Below are 22569 nucleotides of genomic sequence, written 5' to 3'. Positions count from 1 at the left end.
TTGATGTGGATCTTACCTACAAGTGCAAAATGCAAGTGGAAAGCAAGTTGTTGATGAAATTCACAGTATAAGGTTACTCGAAAATGTGATTGATTCCCCTCTTTCATTGAAGAAAATCATCCAATTTATAGACAAATTGGAGAGAGGACAAGATTAGCATGAAGAGATCTGAAAGGAAATTCAAATCAAGAATGGCAAAATTATGACAAATGTATGACAATTTCTATGCAAGGTGTATGACAAATTATGCACAAATTATGGCAAGTTGCTATGCAAGATGTATGACAAATTATGCACAAATTATGGTAAGATTGTAATGCCATTCCCATGAAAAAAGGGAAGAGAGAAAATAGCAACAAATGGAAGCATAAACATAGGAGAAAATGAGGGGATGAAATTAGGGGAAATATTAGAAAAATTAAAGAAAATAGGAGAAATAGAAATTAGGAATTAGGAGAAATTAGCAAATTGGAAAATTGAGGAAAAAGATGAAATAGAAATTAGGTGAATTAATTAATAGGTTTTCATCCATTAATTAATTCATGAAAGAGACCTAGGACTAAATAAATAGATTTATTTAACCCACAAAGAAGAAGAAAATGATTAAATGAACAAATCATAAAGCCCTAGAAATAAGAGGACAAGGAATTAGGTCAAGACAACAAGAAATTAATGTAGGTTCGATTATGATTGTAATTGACAGAGGACCAATATTGATAAATGATTGAGATTGGTTGACAAAAATCAATGACAGATTGACCAAGATTGACAAGGAGATCAAATTGATAGCGCCAATTGACGAGGAACAATGACTAATCGATCCAAATTGACATGATTGAAAAGGGCAAGGATTGATGACGAATCGATCACAAAATGACAAGATTAACAAGGACAATGATCGATGACGAATCGATCACAAAATGACGAGATTGACAAGGACAAGGATCGATGACGAATCGATTGCAAAATGACGAGATTGACAAGGACAAGGATCGATGATGAATCGATCACAAAATGATGAGATTGACAAGTTGATAATCGCAAATGATTACTAACAAGCTAAAGATGATTGAAAGATTGAAAAGAGGACAAAACCCTAATTCTATCATCGATTAGGATTGACGATGTCCAAAATGATGATAAATGAGCATGCACCATGATGCGATAGGATAAGATCGACCAAAATCATGACTGAAGATTGCCATCGACAAGACCTAATTCGAAAGCGATAAAAATGAGGAATGCAGAAGAAGGACTTGATGCTTGCAAATGATAAAGACCAAGTGCGCAACATAAAAGAAATGTTAATGCGATGCATGAACCCTAAAATAAGGCAATGCGCAAATGTTAACGTATGACTCTACAAGCGTTGACCATTTTTAGATGTCTACATTTTGCCCCTCTTTGAGACAATGTGATTCTAAGCGTTGTTTCAAAGAACAATAGTGAAAATGCCCCAGACAATAACAATGACATATGCATGCCCCCTCGAGGAATTGGCTAAAAAAATCCAGAAAAGAGGCCAAGTGATCGATAAGAATGACAGAAGATGATAGGTTCGAATGGACTGCCAAGACTGACAGAAGAAATGTTAGTAAGAAGAAATTAGACAGAGGACAGTTAGAGATGAAGGAAAACTTGCTTTCACAAATGCACATAAGTAGGTGAGAACCTTTATTTCTTATAGCAAAGTGGATGCAGAGCATCATGGCATTAAAGGCCAGAGCTGGAACACAACCCCTTTTGCAAAAGATAGACACATCGCACACAAGGAATGAGTGAAGCATCCTAGGGTGCATACATTAAGGGTCGAGGTATGTGCGTCGTTCACAAAGCGAACATACTTATCACAGACACCCAATGATATAGTTGCCCCAGGTTGTGACAAACATTCCACAAACAAAAAACACGACAAAAAAGGAAAGGGACCATGAACCATCCCGGTCACTCTAAATCACTCAGTGACATCATCGAGCAACATAGGAACATGATCGAAGCCCAAGATAAATCAGTAAAAAGATAAGACACACAAATTCAACCAAGTCAAACAAACAGTCTAATCGTCATTGTCAAAAGTGGAAAACAAGAATGATCATGCTGTCTAGTTTCAGGGAATGTGGTACCCCGTTGAAGACAAGACAGTCTGGTTTCAAGTATACCACACCCTATATAAGACCCATGATAATGTTGACAAGGACCAATGGTAATGTTGATTCTATTTGGATTGATGTGACAACTGTGATTAGGTTGAATGCTTGCTTGGTTGAATAGTTTATCCGTTAATGCGTGATTTCATTAAAGCACAATGTTTGATTGATTGTCGTTGGATGTATGCTCAGCGATCTATCTATGCACAAAGGGGACCATTTATTGACAAAATGCAAAATGCCAAAGAAATTGTTTTTGGATTTTGATGTTTTTCACTTTGTAGGAATTTCGAGTTTTTTACAATGTTTTTGTTCGTTTTTCAGGACTTTATTTGACTTTTTAGGGATTTTTTCAGGACATTATTTGATTTTTAGGGTTTTTTTCAGGACATTATTTGAATGTTTTTGGATTATTTCAAGACATTTTTTGATTTTTATGATTTTGCCCCTAGTGTCTAGCAAGGCAAGGAATATGATAGGTGAATAAATAGGCTTTCTGAAATGTTGGTGGATAGAGCGAAGACAAAGACCTTTTATTATGGAGACAACACAGATGCAATTTTCAAGGGCTATTGCATGATGGGACAAGAGATTGGATATGACAATGTAAAGCAGGAACATGGCATGAGGGACATGTCAAGAGGTTTTTGAAACTATGTTTAAATTGTGCGTCCTTATGTCAGATCAAGATCAAGGAATGAAAAAGAGTGTATGGATAGTGATAAGATATGGATAGGATAAGCAAGACCAAGAATGGATAAAGAATATGAATAGGATAAGGATATGATAGACTAAGGGACAATGACAAAAGGTTACAATAAGCCAAGGAATATGGACAAAGGGTTGGTGATAAGCCAATGGAATATGGATGAAAAGTTGTAATAAGCAAATGGATAAATACCAAAAGCTATGATAGACTAAAAGCTGCAAACAAGATGCATGATGCTCATGAAGATCCTCAACCTTGTCAAGATCAAAGGTGGAAAGGGAAACTGGACATGAGGGACAATAGGATATGAAGGGTAATGAAGGGGGTTCAATAGGATAATGGAACAATGAAGGACAAAAGGATGTGATAGGATAAAACCTGTCCCCAAGTATAGTATACAAGAAGTTCATAGATTACGCATGATGCCTGTTTGCTAGGTTTTCATCATGGCACTTGCCCAAGGTGCCTGTTTGCCAGGTTTTCACCAGTGGACAAATTATTTGTGCTTTACTTTTTTTTTTCTTTTTCTTTTTTTTCTCACTTTTTTTTTTGTATTTCGATTTTTTCAATAGAAGATGGACACATGACAGGGGATGGAAGAAGGACTCAAGCGTCTTTTTTATTTTGGATAGTAGCATTGAAAAAAAATGGACTATGACCTTTAAAAGTATGCTCAAAGACGTTGGTAGGATAAGGACATGGAAAAAGAGATGAAATTAAGGCAAGAATTTATGCAAAGGATTGGATCAAAGGGATCGAAGGATGGAAAATATGCATTGGATAATGGATAGGGTATTGGAAGAATTGGGCTTCAGTGGACGGAAATGTTGGCAAGATCACCATTGGAACACACCTTGACGGGTGATGGATTGATGGAGGAAGAGTGGGTTTTGGATTTGGAGATTTTGATGAAGGAATAGATAGGGATTTGTGGAAATAAGGACCCAAAATGGAAGAAGGAGGTGATGGAGGAACAAATTTGAGAGGTTTGGATGGAGGAATAGCAATTTTGGATGCCAAGTTGGATTTTTCTTTTTGTGCTTCAAGAAGTTGCTTAGGAACCCACATTGTTTTGGATTTTTCATGATTTTGTTGTTCTTTGGTGTGCATTACTTGCATAAGGGATTTAGGAACCCATAAATATTTTGACTTTGCTTGATTTTTCTCAGTGGGCCTTTGTGGCCTTTTGGATTTTTCCTTTGCTTTATAGATCAAATTTTTCTTTGTTTTGACATGTTGATTATATTGGACATGTTGATCCTTGAATACATGTGGATTTCTAGACTTATGAATTTTATACTTGGCATCCAAATTGCTTGGAGGGGGAAAGGAATGCATGGATGGATAGCAATGAAGTGGAGGTCTTTTGGATGAAATTTACTCAAGGATGTGTGCCTTTGCTGACCTTTCATAGAGGATGAAGGAATATAAGGACCTACGATGGATGGAAAGTATGATGGGGAAGGGATATGTTTGGATTTTGAAGGGACGTTGGATTTAGTAGGGGTACCCACATCTTGAGGAATTCCACTGAGGCCATGACCCTTAATATTTTCTTTCATATTGAGGAGTTCTTTCTTGTGAAGGTCTACCCCTTGGCCTTTATGAATATCTTGACTTGTAGGATACTCTTTTCTTTTAGAGGAAGAGGCAAGTCCATTATTAGGTGGATATGATATGAGAGAAATAATGAGATCATGAAGTGGATCAGATTGGACCAAAGAGGAAGAACCCATTGTTAATGTCAGGGGTTCATGAACATCTTGCACCATGTTAGAATCATGAGGGGGATTAGGATCATGAGGGGGACTAGGATTGTGAGGGGGACTAGGATTGTGTGGTGGACATGGATCAATGACAGGATATTCAAGAGATGGAATGGGATAAATAATGGGATCATTAAAATAAATGAGATCTTGGAGTGTATATGGAGGATTAAGACAAGGAGATGGAGGAACAAAAGGATCTTGTGGAGGATTTAAAGGAATAATTTGATCTTGACAAGGAGGAAGATCATTGGAATCCTCTTTAAAGTTGCTTTGCGCTGGAATTTTAATGGGATCATCGGAAAGGATGGAAGGGATATCTTGATCTTTCTTAGGAAGTGGAATGCCAATGGGATTTGAAAGGACATTTTTTTCATGAAATGGAAGGGGATCGTTTGGGATTGGATGGACTGGGATATCTTGATCTTGCTCAGGGAATGGAGTGTCAATAGAACTTTGGATAGGATGGACAAGAATAGGGGAATCATCGTGAGTGTCTAGGAACATGGGGTCCTAGTGAACAATTGGATGGGATGATAAGGTTTCGAGATCTTGATCTTGATCTTTTTTAAGACACGTTTCTTCATGCTCTAAATTATCCTCTTGACATGGGGTTGGACTTTGGATATGCATGGGGGATTCTGACAAGGGATCAATGTTTTGGCATGAACGAAATGCACTTTGAACATTTGTGATGGATTCTGGAAAGGAATCAATGCTTGAACATGAGGAAGAGGGACTTCGAACGGGGTCCTCTAAAATAGGTAATGGCAATAAAGTGCATGGTGGCATTAGGTCTTGTATTTCTGAAACATGACAAGGATGTGCATCATGAATTGGATTATCTTGGCAATCAATTATGGATAGCCCTTGGATAATTTCATCCTTGGGTGTATTGTTTGATAAGGACAATCTAGAAGGTTCTTGTGAAACTTCTAAAGGTGTAGGGATAGATGCCACTAGAGAGTCCATTTGTTTGTGGGGAGATGAGGCATTGCTAGACCTAAGTGTATTATCTTGATCTTCCTCAAAGAACTCACTTGGCAATTTCCTTAAGATCCTTGCAATAAGGCCACCTTTCTTTCGAGGTTTTGACATAGTTGTATCTGGAATTTGAACTTGTTTGGAAAGGAGTTGGTTCTGGTTTGATGTCATGTTTTGATTTCAAACTAGATGTTGATCAAATTGGTTTGACATGTTCAAAATTTGGCTTGGTGCATGTTGCAAGTTTTGTTTTTGAATTTGTGATTGTAGTTGTTGATACTAAGTTTGTTGTCGATAATTAACAGTTGGTTGGACATATTGTTGAAATTGGACCATTGGTTGTGTTGGTTGTATATGTTGGACCATTGGTTGTGTCTGTTGGAAATGTTGGAACTGTTGAACAATTGGTTGTGATGGTTGAAAATGTGATTGATAGTAAACACCTTCTTGTTCTTGTTGGGGAGGCACATAATGTTGTTGTCTCTTTTCTTGAAATTGTTTCATAATCTCTATTTGTGAGAGGAGAGTTGGTATGTTTGATTGTTCAATAAGAGATCTTACATCAATTGGCTCAATATTTGGATTTTGACCTGAAAATTTTTGAAACATTTTGGACATTAGTGATCTATTCTTCTCAATGTTTTTCACTTTTTGTTCCAAAATCTCCTTTTCTTGAGCTAGTTTCTCCTCTAGTTTTTGTATTTGGACATTTACATCATCATGATAAGTTTGATCCAATTTCTGAGACATGTAGAGATTGGATTGACATGATTGATTTCTCAATTGTGATGACATGGCTTCATAAGAAGGTTGAGACCTCATTTCAACAAACATGTCACTATGCAATGCAACTAATGGGATCGACAAATGCAACCTAAAAGGATGACAATGCAACTTAATGTTTTTGTACCTTTTAAATTTTTGGAGACAAACTTTTGAAATGCAAAGCTAAAGACACAACCTTGGGAAATTGAAATGAAGTCAAGACCTTAAAGGACAAAGGACCAAATGACAATAGGACAAATTGACAATGTCTTACCTATATGCTTGGATACTAAGCTAGGTTTGACAAAAATGATATTAATGAAAGGACAAATTTTAGACAAGGTCAAGACTCCTTAACAACAACTTAGGGTATTATCCAAAGTTTTGATTTTTCAAGTTTGACAAACCAAATTTTTGAGACTAAATGCAAGAAGGCAATGATTATGGCAATGACTTAGGATATGACATGAAAATGATCTAAAGATATGATATGACAAGATGAAGCCAAGACACGATGACAATACAATGATAAGGATATGCGAAGACCAATGACTTGGAATATGTAAAATGCAACCTAGGCAAGACCTAATTTTAGCATGACAGGGATAATGCACGAATGTCACCTAAAAGGAAATCTAGCTTGGATATGACAATGAAATGCAAACTTAGGGAAATGATTTTGAACCTAAGTGAAAAATGAGGATGCTTGCAATGAAAAGGACTAAAATGAAGGGAGATGACAATATGTCCTAGGACCTAAGTTGGACTATGCAAAACCTAGCCTAAAGTGACATGAATTTTGAAACAAAGACATTCAATGTTTTGACAAGCCATGTTCAAATGTTGGATGAATACTTGGACAAATTTGGACTTTTGTTTGGATTTTTTTTTGAATTGAAGGTTGTTGATTTTGAAAACCCAAGTTGATTATGAGCACTTTTGAAAGTTTGTTTTTGATTTAACTTTTGACAATCATGGAAGATAAAATGTTTGTTTGACTTTGACTCAAGACAATCAAGCACATTCACAACAAATCCTATGGCTGGCAAGGGAAATATCCGTTGAATCCTCTAACCATAAAATACAACACTCAACCAGATAGCTAGACACTTGGTAGCACTGGCTCCCCCTTACAGTGCACTCACTTCTTGGGCATACCAAGCTTCGAGTTCAACGGGCATCACTTCCCAAGAACTTGCTATCTCTAACTGAGGAGTACATGAGAGGTGTCTTCGGCATGCACGTATCACAATGCTTGAGCCAACAGATAGAAAGATTTTGGCATCTAAAAACAAGAGATTCTAGTAAGGGCATCCATTTGGGTGGGTATTGATTCGGTGAATAAATCATCACAATACCATTCCAGCACCCATTGTCTACAACTTTCGTTGCATCCACAGTTATTTAGAGTGGTTTGGAAGAGCTTGGCTTTATCCCGTCATCACTTTGGGTCATTCCCTCTCACCAATACCTGTGCGAAGTGCCAGACAAATTGGGAGGCAGGCCCAGTTCTAAGGGTTAAAACATGCAATCAAATTGAAAATAGATAAAGCATGCATGGTGTTCATTAACCTTTAAGAAATGAAATGTGCAACTACTTTAAAAATCGCAAGCAAGATGTTTTAATGAGAGCCTTTGACCGCGTCCTGCATAAGATTCGTTAGTAGTTGCATTTTTAGTCTTCGTCACACGTAACGCTAAGATGCTGCACAGAGAATTAGTACCAAAGAAAAACCAGAATGCAAGAAACAAAATGAAAATAAACAAATTTGCAAGTAAAAACAACTGATTTCACCTCTTTTTCTGGCCTTGCACAGGCATAGAATGCCTCAACACAGGCACAGAAAACTCAAACACAGGCGCAGAAAACTCAAACACAGGCGCAGAAAACGTCAACACAGGCGCATAAGTGTCTAGAAAGCTCCGAGTCACCCCGTTTCTTGAGTTTTTCACCTGCAGATAGCTCAAAAGCACTCAAAACATGGTTAAGGGGTTAGTTCACGTCGGGTTCACCAAAAATGTAGATCAGGAAATTGAAAATCATAAAAATAATAGTAATTAGGACAACCACAAAACCTAAAGCTGCTATGAAAGCAATCCCAATCCAATCAATCAAGACATAAAGACAAGATATTCAAATCAAATGAAATCGAAGCAAACCGACGCAAATATCTCCTTCATGTGGCTCCATTGTTCTTCTTTCACCTTCAAATTTGATGTGGATCTCACCTACAAGTGCAAAATGCAAGTGGAAAGCAAGTTGTTGATGAAATTCGTAGTATAAGGTTACTCGAAAATGTGATTGATTCCCCTCTTTCATTGAAGAAAATCATCCAATTTATAGACAAATTGGAGAGAGGACAAGATTAGCATGAAGAGATTTGAAAGGAAATTCAAATCAAGAATGGCAAAATTATGACAAATGTATGACAATTTCTATGCAAGGTGTATGACAAATTATGCACAAATTATGGCAAGTTGCTATGCAAGATGTATGACAAATTATGCACAAATTATGGCAAGATTGAAATGCCATTCCCATGACAAAAGGGAAAAGAGAAAATAGCCACAAATGGAAGCATAAACATAGGAGAAAATGAGGGAATGAAATTAGGGGAAATATTAGAAAAATTAAAGAAAATAGGAGAAATAGAAATTAGGAATTAGGAGAAATTAGCAAATTAGAAAATTGAGGAAAAAGATGAAATAGAAATTAGGTGAATTAATTAATAGGTTTTCATCCATTAATTAATTCATGAAAGAGACCTAGGACTAAATAAATAGATTTATTTAACCCACAAAGAATAAGAAAAGGATTAAATGAACAAATCATAAAACCCTAGAAATAAGAGGACAAGGAATTAGGTCAAGACAACAAGAAATTAATGTAGGTTCGATCATGATTGTAATTGACAAAGGACCAATGTTGAGAAATGATTGAGATTGGTTGACAAAAATCAATGACAAATTGACCAAGATTGACAAGGAGATCAAATTGATAGGCACCAATTGATGAGGAACAATGACTAATAGATCCAAATTGACATGATTGAAAAGGGCAAGGATCGATGACGAATCGATCACAAAATGACAAGATTGACAAGGACAAGGATCGATGATGAATCGATTGCAAAATGACAAGATTGACAAGGACAAGGATTGATGACGAATCGATCACAAAATGATGAGATTGACAAGGAAAAGGATCGATGATGAATCAATCACAAAATGACGAGATTGACAAGGACAAGGATCGATGACGAATCAATTGCAAAATGACGAGATTGACAAGTTGATAATCGCAAATGATTACTAACAAGCTAAAGATGATTGAAAGATTGACAAGAGACAAAAACCCTAATTCTATCATCGATTAGGATTGACGATGTCCAAAATGATGATAAATGAGCACGCACCATGATGCGACAGGATAAGATCGACCAAAATCATGATTGAAGATTGCTATCGACAAGACCTAATTTGAAAGCGATAAAAATGAGGAATGCAGAAGAAGGACTCGATGCTCGCAAATGATAAAGACCAAGTGCACAACATAGAAGAAATGTTAATGCGATGCCAAAACCCTAAAATAAAGCAATGCGCAAATGTTAAAGTATGACTCCACAAGCATTGACCATTTTTAGATGTCTACAAAACCTTTATTGGAACTTTCATCCATAGTAATGAGATTTTAATTCATTTTCAAATGCTTTGATTTTAATTTTGAGTGTTTGTATAAATCTTTGTCACTTAATTGATTGTTATACTTATATTTTTATGTGACCATTTACTATTTTGTTTATTATATGATGTATATAAATTTATATTTTGTACTTTAATCTATAATGTTACACTTGTTGGGTGTTAAGTCTAACAGTCCATGGTTTTGGATCATTCCACTTCTTTGCTTTCTCCTTCTCTTGTTGTCTTTTTATATTCTCTTTTGAGACTATTCAAATTAAGTGGATAATTTAATATGCATCTATATATGCTATGGTAACTAAGCAAAAGAAGCAATGTTAATAAAACAAAAGACTTTAATCTGTTTCGTGTGTTGTACAATAATGAAGTACATTACATGTTATATATGTAGACACTTAAATTTGATTAATTACATCACTTGAATTTAGTTATCTTAGTTGCATTTGTTAATTAAGTAATTATATATAATTTAATTAACTAATGTCATCTCCCTAGCTAAATTGATTTAATTAATTAAGTTATGATCCTTTTAATTAATGAATGAATCCCCTTAATTATTTAATTGGTTAATTTCCCCTTCTTCTATTAAATAACACAAATAAATTAATTTATCTTATTTAATTCATTTTATCCTTTTCTTCTTTGTCCTCCAATTTGAATCAAATAAATCCTATTTAATTCTAATTTGAGAACATGGCTTCTAATCTTAACCACCCTCTTACTATTCCTCTAATCCCAACCCAATAACTACCCGTCCTAAACAATTCTAAATCAACCTTATTTTAACATGTGCACATTCCTACTTTAAATAAATGAGGGAAAAATTTCTAAATTTGGGTTTCTTACTCCCAAATTGACACTTGGCTTCCCTTCCACATGTCATCCTTTGCATTTCCACTTCTCTTGAAAGAGGACAAGTGTTTCATTTTCAGACACCCTCAATTCCCAGGTCCATTTCTATTTAATGCTTCATTTTTCCTTCACAAATCATCACTCTCATTTCATAGAAAAAGTTATCATGCCATTTTGAGTCCACAATTTGCATCCATTTTAGCTTAAACCTTGCATTTCATCATCAACTATCTTGCATTTGTATCATCATGGAACAATATTGAGCACCCTTGTAAGTATCAAAGTGAGCACACATTGAATCAAATCAAAGGACAAATCATCATCAATAGAGGCTTGAAGTTTTCATTTTCTTTCTTATTTCTTATTTACTTAGCTTCTTTTTAAATGTCCTTATCTTAAGTATTTTCTTGATATTTGGGTTATTTAGTTTGTTTATATTGCATTTCAATCTTTTCATTTTACTCACATTTATCTTTACACATTTCTGGCATGCCTGGTGAGACCCACTTCATAGGTCAACGTCGTGTTTTCTTGTTATTTCAGTGTGTTTACTGAAGATTTCAGGTTCTCAAAGGAAAAAACTTGATATAGCTATTTGATTTTTGCTTCAATGAAAGTCATTTCAGCTCCAGGTCTCTTTTTTTACAAACTGCGAGAACATATTTCTACCCTTTTACTATCAAGTATATATAGTTTATGTGTTTTTAACAGAATTGGTGAGTTTGAATTGATCAACATTGAGTTTGCATTGATAAAATTGTCTTTTGTTCTTTTCTTCTCTCAAGTTTATGTTTTTCTTTAGTTTTTTGAAAAATAGCAGGTTTGAATTGACATGCAACAGGTTTACAGGTAGAATTAGAAGTAGCATGTTTGAATTGTTACTAGTCTTCTAACATCTGTCTATTTTCTAGCCCCACTAACATTTATGCAAGTATTTCAATTGTAGAAGGCCCCCAAAATAAAACAGTAGCCCATTTGCTTGTAAGACCACCAAAGAAGGGGTTTCTCTAAGTCAAATTTGGTTTAAAATTTAATATTGTCTTTTTTAGTTTAGTGCACACTTTGTTTCAATAAGGAAATAAAACAAGTGTTTGTTGTGTTTGAAAAATTTATAATTGGTTTATGCTCTCCCCTTGCCTTCTATGGAACTTTGGTGACCAAAGGCCTTGTAACTTTTCACTTTTTGTTTAGATTAAATCCCTAAAAAGATAACATACAAGTATCATCTCCCCTTCCACTCCATGTGACCTTAGGTCTAAGAGAATGTGTACTATCTTTTAGTAGTGATCCTACATTGGGGGAAAAATTACTCACCCCACGAGCGACTCAAAGTGTTGCTTTCCTTTGGTCTACTATATAAACTAACAAAGGTAAAAGCCAAAGTCTGTTTGGTGAAAATGATACTCTAACAATTTCCTTAGTATCCACATTCATGTGAGATATGTCAAAATCCTTTAGTGAAGACTGGGACAGGCTCTTAAGTGATTCACCATCAAATGAGTAGCCATCAAGTCCTCGAGTTATGACTAAATACCTTGTTTTAGAGGCCAAAATAACCCATACTTGGTTGTTCAAGGTATGTGAATCGTACCTCTATTCTTCATGTACCATTCATAATAAGATAGAAATTTCTCCTAGATTTTTGGATCTTAGAGGTAAGAGAAAAGGTGTGTTGGTGCCATGTTGGGAGAGTGAGCACACCTAATCTCTATCTATTTTTTTTGTTTGTGGTATTTTATTGTAAGAGCTCCACAACCAAGTAGTATCCATATTCCAAGCCTTAAGTTGTGAATTCCTTCAACTATTTTCATGCTTGAAGTAGTAATTATTTTCATTTGGGCTAATCTAGGCCCTCATACTTCAATTGATTCAAACAATTGTCTTTGCACTTGATGTGTGTGTCACAAAAACTCTTTTTTCAAAAAGAAAGTCAAACAACTAGTCATTCAAAGTCAAAACCTAGTCCAACAAGTTTGTGTTTTGAGCCATGTTTCATCATGTATCTTATCATCCAACAACATTGTTGTTAGACCATGGGTTTGCACTATGTTCCAACAAAAACACTCCTTCTCTAGAGTCAAATTTTCATCATCTTAAAACTACGATTTCACTTTCATAAACCACACATTTTCTCTATGTTCCGATAGGAATGCATGTCTGCACTATTGCTCTGCCAAAATTCTAAACATCAGTTTGGTAAAATCATTTAGAGGGTTTGTACTTTGTCCAAACAAAATTTTTATCCTCCATGTTGCCATAATCGTGGACATCGAAATCCCAATTTGCGTCTTCATAATCATCATCCTAGTCTTAGCATAGTCACCACTCTTGTCATCATAATATAGATCCACATCATCATATTTGTCATTGTTGTTCATTGTCATTATCGTCAAAGTCACATCATCATTACCTTCCTCCTAAGTCAAGGATCAAACATCTATCAATACAAACATCAAGCATCAATCAATCTAAAGGTCAAACATCAATCAATTCAAACATCAAACATCCAAATTTGAACATCAAAATTCAATCAAATCAGTCAAATATCAAATCAGAACATCAAACCAATCATCCAATCTAATAAAAAAATCAAAACAAAAATCAATGTTCCATCCACGCTTGGTCTCATATCATAGAGTTGCTACATAACCTACATCTTAGCAACTAGCATAACTTGCTCTTTGACTACATCATGTCTAGAGTTAGTTCTCACATCAGTATATCCTTATCACCTCAAGCCAGAGTCTCGGCTTGCATCACTTCATCTTGTTGCTTGAGTGCATCCTCTTGAGTAACTATTTTGTTGCATCATCCTTTAGAGTTTTGAAACTCACAATTCGAAGACCAAGTTACACAATCAATCCTTTTATCACATAATTATTTCATCAAACACAACCTATGGCTTTGTCTTTCATACAAAAACAAGCTATGGCTACTAGAATTCCTAGTTATCCACCACCACCCATCACACAAACTATGGTTGGGGGAACAAATTTTGCCACACCAACATCATCCATACCACCACCCACGCAGTCCATGACACAATCTACCACTTACACCACAATCTCCACCATAAGTGATTGTGCAACCTATTGTATCTCAACAACATGTTAGCTACTTGCAAGTGCCATCTTCCTCATATGTTATGATAAATAGTTATCAACTATCAAGTGGTACTAACCAAAATATCCCGTCTTACAATCAATAGATGAACACATGTCATCCTACATATATTGGGGGCAATTATCTTCATAGTGACACCCATCAAACAAATCCACGTCAAAACCTATCATATGAGAAGCAATACCTTTCTCAACAACAAAATGTCACTGAGCTCACTAGCAACACCCATAGTACCAACAAGGTTTGTATATATCTACCAACAACTATCGCTCATCCAACAACATGCACCCACTTATAAAAAACCCACCATCTATCAAAACATAGTAGGTTACCAACATCCACAACACTAGCCCATTTGCATCCATTTGCATCAAGCTACCTACCAGACACAACATTACCAATCTACCATTCCATCACCATCTATCATATCATGTTGGGGATACAAAAACCTCCATTTCTAGACACTGCTAAGTGGGAAGAAATGAAGGTGACTCTCTAGAATGTACAATAAAATAAATTTGAGTGAGTTTTTAAATTTCAAGAGCTTTTCCCTTATCCCTTTGACAAGTCAATAACCGCAATGTCATTTCCTAAATATTTTGAAATGCTAAAATTCGATAAATATAAGGGGAAAGGTGACCCACAACACCATATCTAAGAATATTACATGGCTTGTCAAGAAGTAGCATATTGCAATAATTACTTATTGCGGTTATTTCCTAAGGGAAGTGGACTTACTTTAGAATGGTTTTCAAAACTACCATTTGATTCAATCACTACATTTACAAACTTGTCAATGAAGTTTGTTGTGCATTATCATTACAATGTCAAAAATTATATCTCCATGTTTGATCTTTGTCAATCTAAACAAAAGGGGGAGAAAATATTCTCAACTATATCTAGAGGTGGAGAGACCTTGTTGGTTGTCTCCCATGAAAAGTTCCTAATTCTCAAGTGGGTCTTGTTTTCATCAATAATCTCCACTCAAATCTTGCATACCACATTCAATTAAATTGTGCAAGTACCTTCCATGACATCAAGTCCAAGGGACCATCAATTGAACAAGCCCTAATCGATGATCGAGTTATCAAACTTTACAAAGATCATTCAGACAAACGCATATCAATCCCCCCACAAACGTATGTCAATCCTTCACCACAAGAACGTGTTATTCTACCACTACAAACACATCAAAATCCTCAACAATAGACACAACATTCTCAAATAAATCAAATCAATGCTATCATGGTCTCTTGTGCTCCACCAAGACAAATGGGCCACAACAACCCAAAATGTCAATGTGTGCCTTTGGGAGAACCATTAAATTTTATCTTTAAATGAATGGAGCTACACAACATGATCATATATCCACAAACACAACCATTCGATGAATCTAAACCCAAATCCAATTGGTAAAAAGATAACGAGTATTGTGCCTTTCATCGTATCAAAGGTGATACTACAAACAAGTTCATAAAAGTTAAACATTTGATTCAACACCTTATCAATCATGGAAAGATTGATGTTGACCCCACCACAAGAAAGTCACCAAATCCACATCTAAGTATGTATAATTATGCTCTTCCCAAAAATTAGGGAGAAGTTAGTACATATAGTTTTGGTCAATCTCGTATAGCCATTCACATAAATTAAAACATGGTCCCATTTCATTACGGTAGCACAATTGGTTGTATTACCCATTCAGAAGATCTCATATGAAAATTCTTGATCTTATAACTCGTACCCCTCCTCAACATCATATATCCACATAATATAACATCTTAATGCATTTGGGAAAGACTCTCATACAAATTTCCATCTTAGACTTGCTCAAGCCATCACCTATCCATCAGGATATTCTCACCACCACTTTGTAAGAAGTTGTTCCCTAAGAAACATTGATCCCACATAATTCAGAGTCATGGTAGCACATTTATCCTCTATGTATCATCTTGGACTACACCAATACATGTGGAGTTGTCATTAGAATCAACAAAATACTAGCATTGATGAAATTTTGATACTTGTCTTATATGTTGATGATATTCTACTTTCAGGAAATTCATCATCAATGATTTAGACTATTCAAAGAGATTTGATGGAGTAGTTTTATATGACATATTTGGGTCTTCTACATTATATTCTTGGTCTTTAATAGATTCATCAATCTATTGATGGGATCTCTGTATGCTAATTAAATTATGCTCAGACATGCTTCATTAGTTTAGGATGTTTGACAATAAGCCACCACCCATACTATTTCAATCAGGTGTCACAATAAATTTCACTTGTACATCTCCTATTGTTGATTGTACATTGTATAGGATATTAGCAGTCCAAGCCTCTTGTTCTTAACACACACTTGTCCTAACATCAGCTTTCTACTTGGCCTTGTTTCATTCTTTTCATATGACCCACATGATAGATATTGGTAGGAAGCCAAGAAAATTTTGAAATATGTTTGGGGTACTACACATTATGGTATTTCTAATACACATTAGGGTCTATAAAGATAGTGGGTTTCATTGATTTAAATTGGCCTAGTGACATTTATTCACATAACCCCACTTCCATGTTTGTCTTTTGTCTTAGATCAAGTCCTGTCACTAGTGCTTGTAAGAAGTAGGAAAAAATTTAGAATTTTCTTGTATCAAGGGATGGTACTAAGGCACATTTCTTGCTAGTCAGGAGGTTCAGTGGCTTTGATAGGTCATGACATAGTTAATCTTCCTCCAACTCATCCCACTATTCTTTATTGCGATAACCAAATTATTTCCATTCACATTTATCACAACCCAATTGTGCATCAATAGATGAAGCACATCAATATTCATGTGCATGCACCACATTTGACAACTCATGCATGATGGTGGTCTTTCCTTGGAGTATTGCATTGCTCAAAAGAAAGTTATAGACATCTTCATTAAACCTTTGGCATCTCCTCACTTTCTTGAGTTGAGAAATATTCTTGAGGTGAAGGAATTTGTGCATGGGGGTTCTTGAAATATATCCTTTAGCATTGGGGCAATGCCCCTTGTATGGTTGCCAGAGTGCCACCGGATTCTGTTTCTGTCGACCGCACTCCACCCCATGGCCATTGTCATGGCCAAAGCTCCTATGCCCGCTACTCTCAGACCCCATGGTCCTAGGTCCCTCACCACTCCTCTGGTGGGGGAGGCAATGTGTGAACGAGTCACTTGACTTCTCCTTTGCCTCGTGGCTCTACCTCGAGGTGGCCTTCTACTGCCGATGATGATTCTGGGTGGCCTGCTGCCACCCGCCTCTAAATTTCCTCACCTAGCTCTAGCTATTTCACCTCCCAAGAGGGAGGAAGGAGAAGAAGAAAATGAAGAAGAAGACGGGTGGTCCATGCTGGACTCAACCCCTAGCCCTGCTGATGTATGGGGCAAGAAAGATGATCAAGATCCTCCCCCCTCGACCGCCACTACTTTGGCTACCTGAGATGGGTATTTTAAACCAAAATCTATAACTGATTTATTTTAAACCAAAATTCTTAAACGTATCTGATTTTTTTTTAGATGACATAAGCGGAAAATAATATAATCTATAACTGATGCTCAATTTGGTATGCGAATTTGTGGGATGTATTGAAGACATCTAAGAATATATAGTAATTTTGTGTAATTATAACTTAATAAGTTGAATATAATCTGTGAATTCAACCAAAGTTAGACTTTAGTTAATTGGGTTTAAAAAGTACAAATTTGAAAAAAAAAATCAAAATTATATAAAACACTTTTAATTTTGTAAATTATTAAAATATTAAAAATCAAAATTTGCAAATCTAAAGATTTCTTTAAAATTAATTAATTTTGCATTTTCATTATATATATATGAAAATATATATGTGTTTTACTTTTTAAAAGTTGGAATAAAATAATTGAATAAAAATAAGCAAATAAGATACAATCCTTAGCTAGTGTTGTAACATGTTTACATAAGCCACAACTTACAGAAAAGGTTGTGGCAAGGTGTAATTTGTGTAAAGAGTTGTAGGACTAATATGCAATTTATTAAAAAAACAAAAATTATAAATATATAAAGATCATACATATACATATATAAAACTTACTTTGTTTTGGTTAATTAAAGTGGGATAGGCCTAAACCTTTACATACCCACTACAAGCAACTACCTAGGACACATGAGGAGTGCACACCCAATCAAAAAACACAAAAGACCAAAACATACAAAAAACCAACAAATGACCTAGACATAACCACTAAACACAAAAAACAAAAAATAGACAACAACCAACACTCGATAAAGATGCAAGGAATGGTCTACCGAGAAAGGGAATTATCATCCTTCCATTCATGGTAAGGAACTTTAAATTTTTAAGAAAATATTACTTTTTATTAGAATCTTTCCTAGAGGCTAGAGTGACCGAATCCATAGTAGCCTTGACAATAGAGGTGAGGGGGTTCGTCGCCATAGAAGGAGACTCTAGGTGTCTCTTCCTCTTCAACTTCCTCCATTCTTTCTCCTCCTGGATTGCATGTAGAGAGGCTGAATTCTTTATCAGAGTAGTCATTTCATCAACCTTTATTTTCAGAGCCTCATGATTTACCTTTATCTTGCCACATCTCTCCTCTCATTCTCTAAGAAATTTTTAAATTAAAATCCTTGAGATTCTCCCCCATAGTTTCCCATTCTTCCAAATTTTAGGCCATATCATTGGCATCCTTCCAAACCCTCTTGTCCTTTTCATCTAACGTCAAGCTATTGCCACAAGCCTCTTCCTTAGCCACCACTTGAATCTTGTTGATCTTCTTCTTGGCTAAATTCAATTGGGAGAGGAGCCAATGAGTGACTACATCCTATATATCAACCGCCTCATCTAGCTTAGGCACTTTCTCAACCAAAGCAGGGGAGTTGGTATTAGGGATAGAAACACCATGGACCAAATAAAGAGTGTATGCGGGAAAAGTGGGTTGATAGAATTTAATATGTGAAAATATTGTAAAATAACTAGTCCACACACACACACAGGACTTCTTGGTGCAAGCTATGGAGTAACGCAGTATTACTCAGCTTCCCAAGGAGGGTCCCATGGTTCTCTATCTCACAATGTCCCTCAAACCAATGTTTTGCTCTCAGATCACTGAGCAAAATGGTTCAGGGATGGCAAATGCAAGAACGAGGGATGTTTTGATAGATTTTAGAATGAGATGTATTCTAAGCTATGCTGGATTCTAGAAATGCAATAAACTAAATGATAAGATGACAAGATTAGTATGAATACTATCCTAGCATACTATATTTAGTCTAGATTGAACTAAAATGATAAAGAAATTATTCTAACATGCATATTTAGTCTAATTCCTGATTTAAGAGAGGCTAAATGATGAGCATATATAAAATGAGAAAGCTTGAATGTATTTGAGCATAAGTATGATGCTTCAAATTTGAAAGATGATCGTAAGAATGGAGGAATGAGAGCTATATTTATAGCACAAATAGGGCAATGGATGGTTAGGATTGAAAGGTTTAATCAAGGGTTGAGTTTGAAAGTTTGGAAATCCATGTGCACAATTGGCACCAATGAAATGGTGACAAGTGTCAATATAGGATTGGGTTGAGAGAAGGGGTTGGAGGCATTAAAGGCCTGAGAAGACCTCATGGTTATCTAAAGGCTAAGGGTCAAGTCTAAATTAAGATTACCCACTGGATTAAGAGTTAATCCAAGGATAAACCTTTGTGCAAATGATTAAGAGATAATCATGGTCAAAGCATTAATGGCCTGATGAGACCCTTGGGTTGGGTAGAGGTTGAGTCAAAACAAATGTTTTAACCATGTAGGGGGGTTTGAGTTAACCATTAATGGTTATTGGAGACTTTGGGGATTAAGTGGTTGAAGGTTGAAAGCCTTCAATGGCTATCAAAGACTTTGAGCCATTTAGTGGTTGAAGGTTGAAAGCCTTTTATGGTTATCAAAGACTTTGATGGTTTGAGAAGTGACTTCCCTTTGCTTAGGGATGTGACAAAGTTTAGAGGAGGGGTTAGGTTAATTAGAAGCGATTAGAAGATTCTAGAAGGGATTAGGAATAGGTTTAGGATTTTGCAAGTGGATGGAGGGATAATAGGATTTAATTGAAATAATTTAGTTCAATTTGGTTGCCATTTGGGGAAATTAAATAAATTAGATTTATTCAATTTAGGATAACTATTTAATTAAATTTGAATTTAATTAAAAGTGGATAGGGGGAATTTAATTGAATAAAATGATTTATTCATTAAATGGTATAGTGATTTTATTTAAATAAATTGAGTAATTTATTTAATTAAATAGAGGAATGCAGGTAATTTAATTAAATTGGATTTAATTAAATAGAGAAATGAACATAAAATATTCATTTAGGAATATGGTCATTTTTATACGTCTACATTTTGCCCCTCTTTGAAGTGACGTGTGTGCACATGTTATTTCAAAGAAAATGATGCCTTATCATGATTTATGATCAAATGCAATTTTTGTGTCGTTCTTTTGATTTGCCAGTCGTGCCCCAGATTTGATGTGATGCTCCAGCTTCGATATTTGATGGTGATGCCCCCTCGGGAGATGAATCAATATTTTGAAAAAAAATAAAATTTTTTGATTTAAGTTGATGAGTTGCGCATGATGTATATGATTTCGTGCATGTAAAATGTGTGTGAATTGATTCATCTCCCGATAAGTTACAAATTTTTTTTGGTATAGGGGAGACCGCGACCATATTACAGGTCCATTGGGCTAACCCTAATTTCATTTTCCTCCTATAAAAGGGGAAAAGGGCTTGATTTAGGTTCATTTGTGCTTTATTGACTTGGGAGAAAGAGAATTTGCTCTGGAGAGAAAATGCCTATTCCTTACCATAGACACCGTTTCGAGTGCGTCCGGAGATACCGGAGACCTGTAGCGTGGGGACCACCAGTAAGTCAACGTTTTTGACCCTTTTTGGATTTTTTTTTTATCGTTTTTAGTCAGTTTTTGAATTTTAAAGTTCGGGTTTAATGGTTTAGCGCGTCTAAGGTTTGGTTTAGCGCATACGAAGTTTAGAGTAGCGCATCGAGGTCAAATTTAGGGGTCGCGTCCGAAAAAGATAGGTTAGTGCATAAAAGTATTAGGTTAGCATGTGCATGTAGAATAGCGCATGGAAAGTGTTGGGTAGCGCTTCACGTCAACAGGTTAGCGCGTAGGGGTGACCTAGCGCATAGGGGTCGCAGGGGTTCGCATAGGGAAGGGGGTTTAGCACGTAGGACTAACCTAGCACATAGGGCTAAAAGGGTAGCGCCTAGGAGGGGTAGATTAGCGCGTAGGTAGAGTCTAGCGCATGGGGTGGATTAGGTAGCGCATGGGGTGAAAATTTTAGCGCGTAGACTGAATCTAGCGCATAGGTTAGATAGAATAGCATGTAGGAGAGACAGCCTAGCGCGTGGGGGATTTTTAGCGCATTGAAGATCTGTGTTAGCGCATCTGAAAATTTTTGCAGTTTTGGCCGATTTGAAAATTTGTTTTGTTTGTCTGTCGTGTTTTGATGAATTTATCCAATATGAGTGTTTGTATAACTTGTTTTGATTTGCGATTTTCCAAGTTATGTATAGATATCAACATGTTTTGTTAATCAAAATATGATGTATTTGCGCGTTCTGTTTCAAATTCAATGTGGGTGAAGCTTGAGTTGTATTACAAGCCGATATGGGTTGGAAACTTGAGTTGTTTTACAAGCTGATATGGGTGGGAAACTTGAGTTGTTTTACAAGTTTATGTGATTGTGGAGACTTGAGTTGTATTACAAGTTTTGATATGGTTTGTGAGAACTTGAGTTGTTTTACAAGTTGATATGAAATGATAGGATTTTGAACTTTGATAGAGATGAGCAAATTGTTTCATGTTGTTGATGTAAGTTTGATTTTGATATCTTTGTGTTGATGTGGAAACTGATATTGGATATGTTTTGTTTGTTGACAGGAGCGATTGGGTATTGTACAGTTGAGGGAGAGATTCCCGAGACCGTGGACATTGATACCGCAGTTGTCACAGATAGATTTGGACATTATTGAGAGATGTGGATTGACTTCTCTCCTGGATATGCCTCGGTTCACTGTGAACCGGGGGCTTTTGACAGCTTTGGCAGAGAGGTGGCATAGCGACACGAACACCTTCCATTTTGCCACTAGAGAGATGACAGTCACCCTTGAGGACTGTTACCGGATTTTGCGCATCCCTGTAGTAGGGGCACTACTTCCCTATGAGCAGTCAGAGGAGGGCGGCACAGAGGCACTGCGCCGCATATTCTAGGATGATACAGTTTGTGGTTATGAGATCCCCTGGCAGGAGTTTTTGGATTTGGATTATGCACCGTTGCCATTTGTACTGGCAGGATTTATTGGGGGATTCCTTTGTCCTGATCGCAGGTCAAAGAGATTCTCGGTGGGATGGGGGTTAGTGTTGGAGGAGATGGTCACATAGGGCCGGAGGTTTGCATGGGGGTCAGCGATGTTGGCTCACTTATACAGG

The sequence above is a fragment of the Cryptomeria japonica genome, chromosome 3 (assembly GCF_030272615.1).
Source record: "Cryptomeria japonica chromosome 3, Sugi_1.0, whole genome shotgun sequence".
Lineage (NCBI taxonomy): Eukaryota > Viridiplantae > Streptophyta > Pinopsida > Cupressales > Cupressaceae > Cryptomeria > Cryptomeria japonica.
This window is presented reverse-complemented; position numbering follows the sequence as displayed.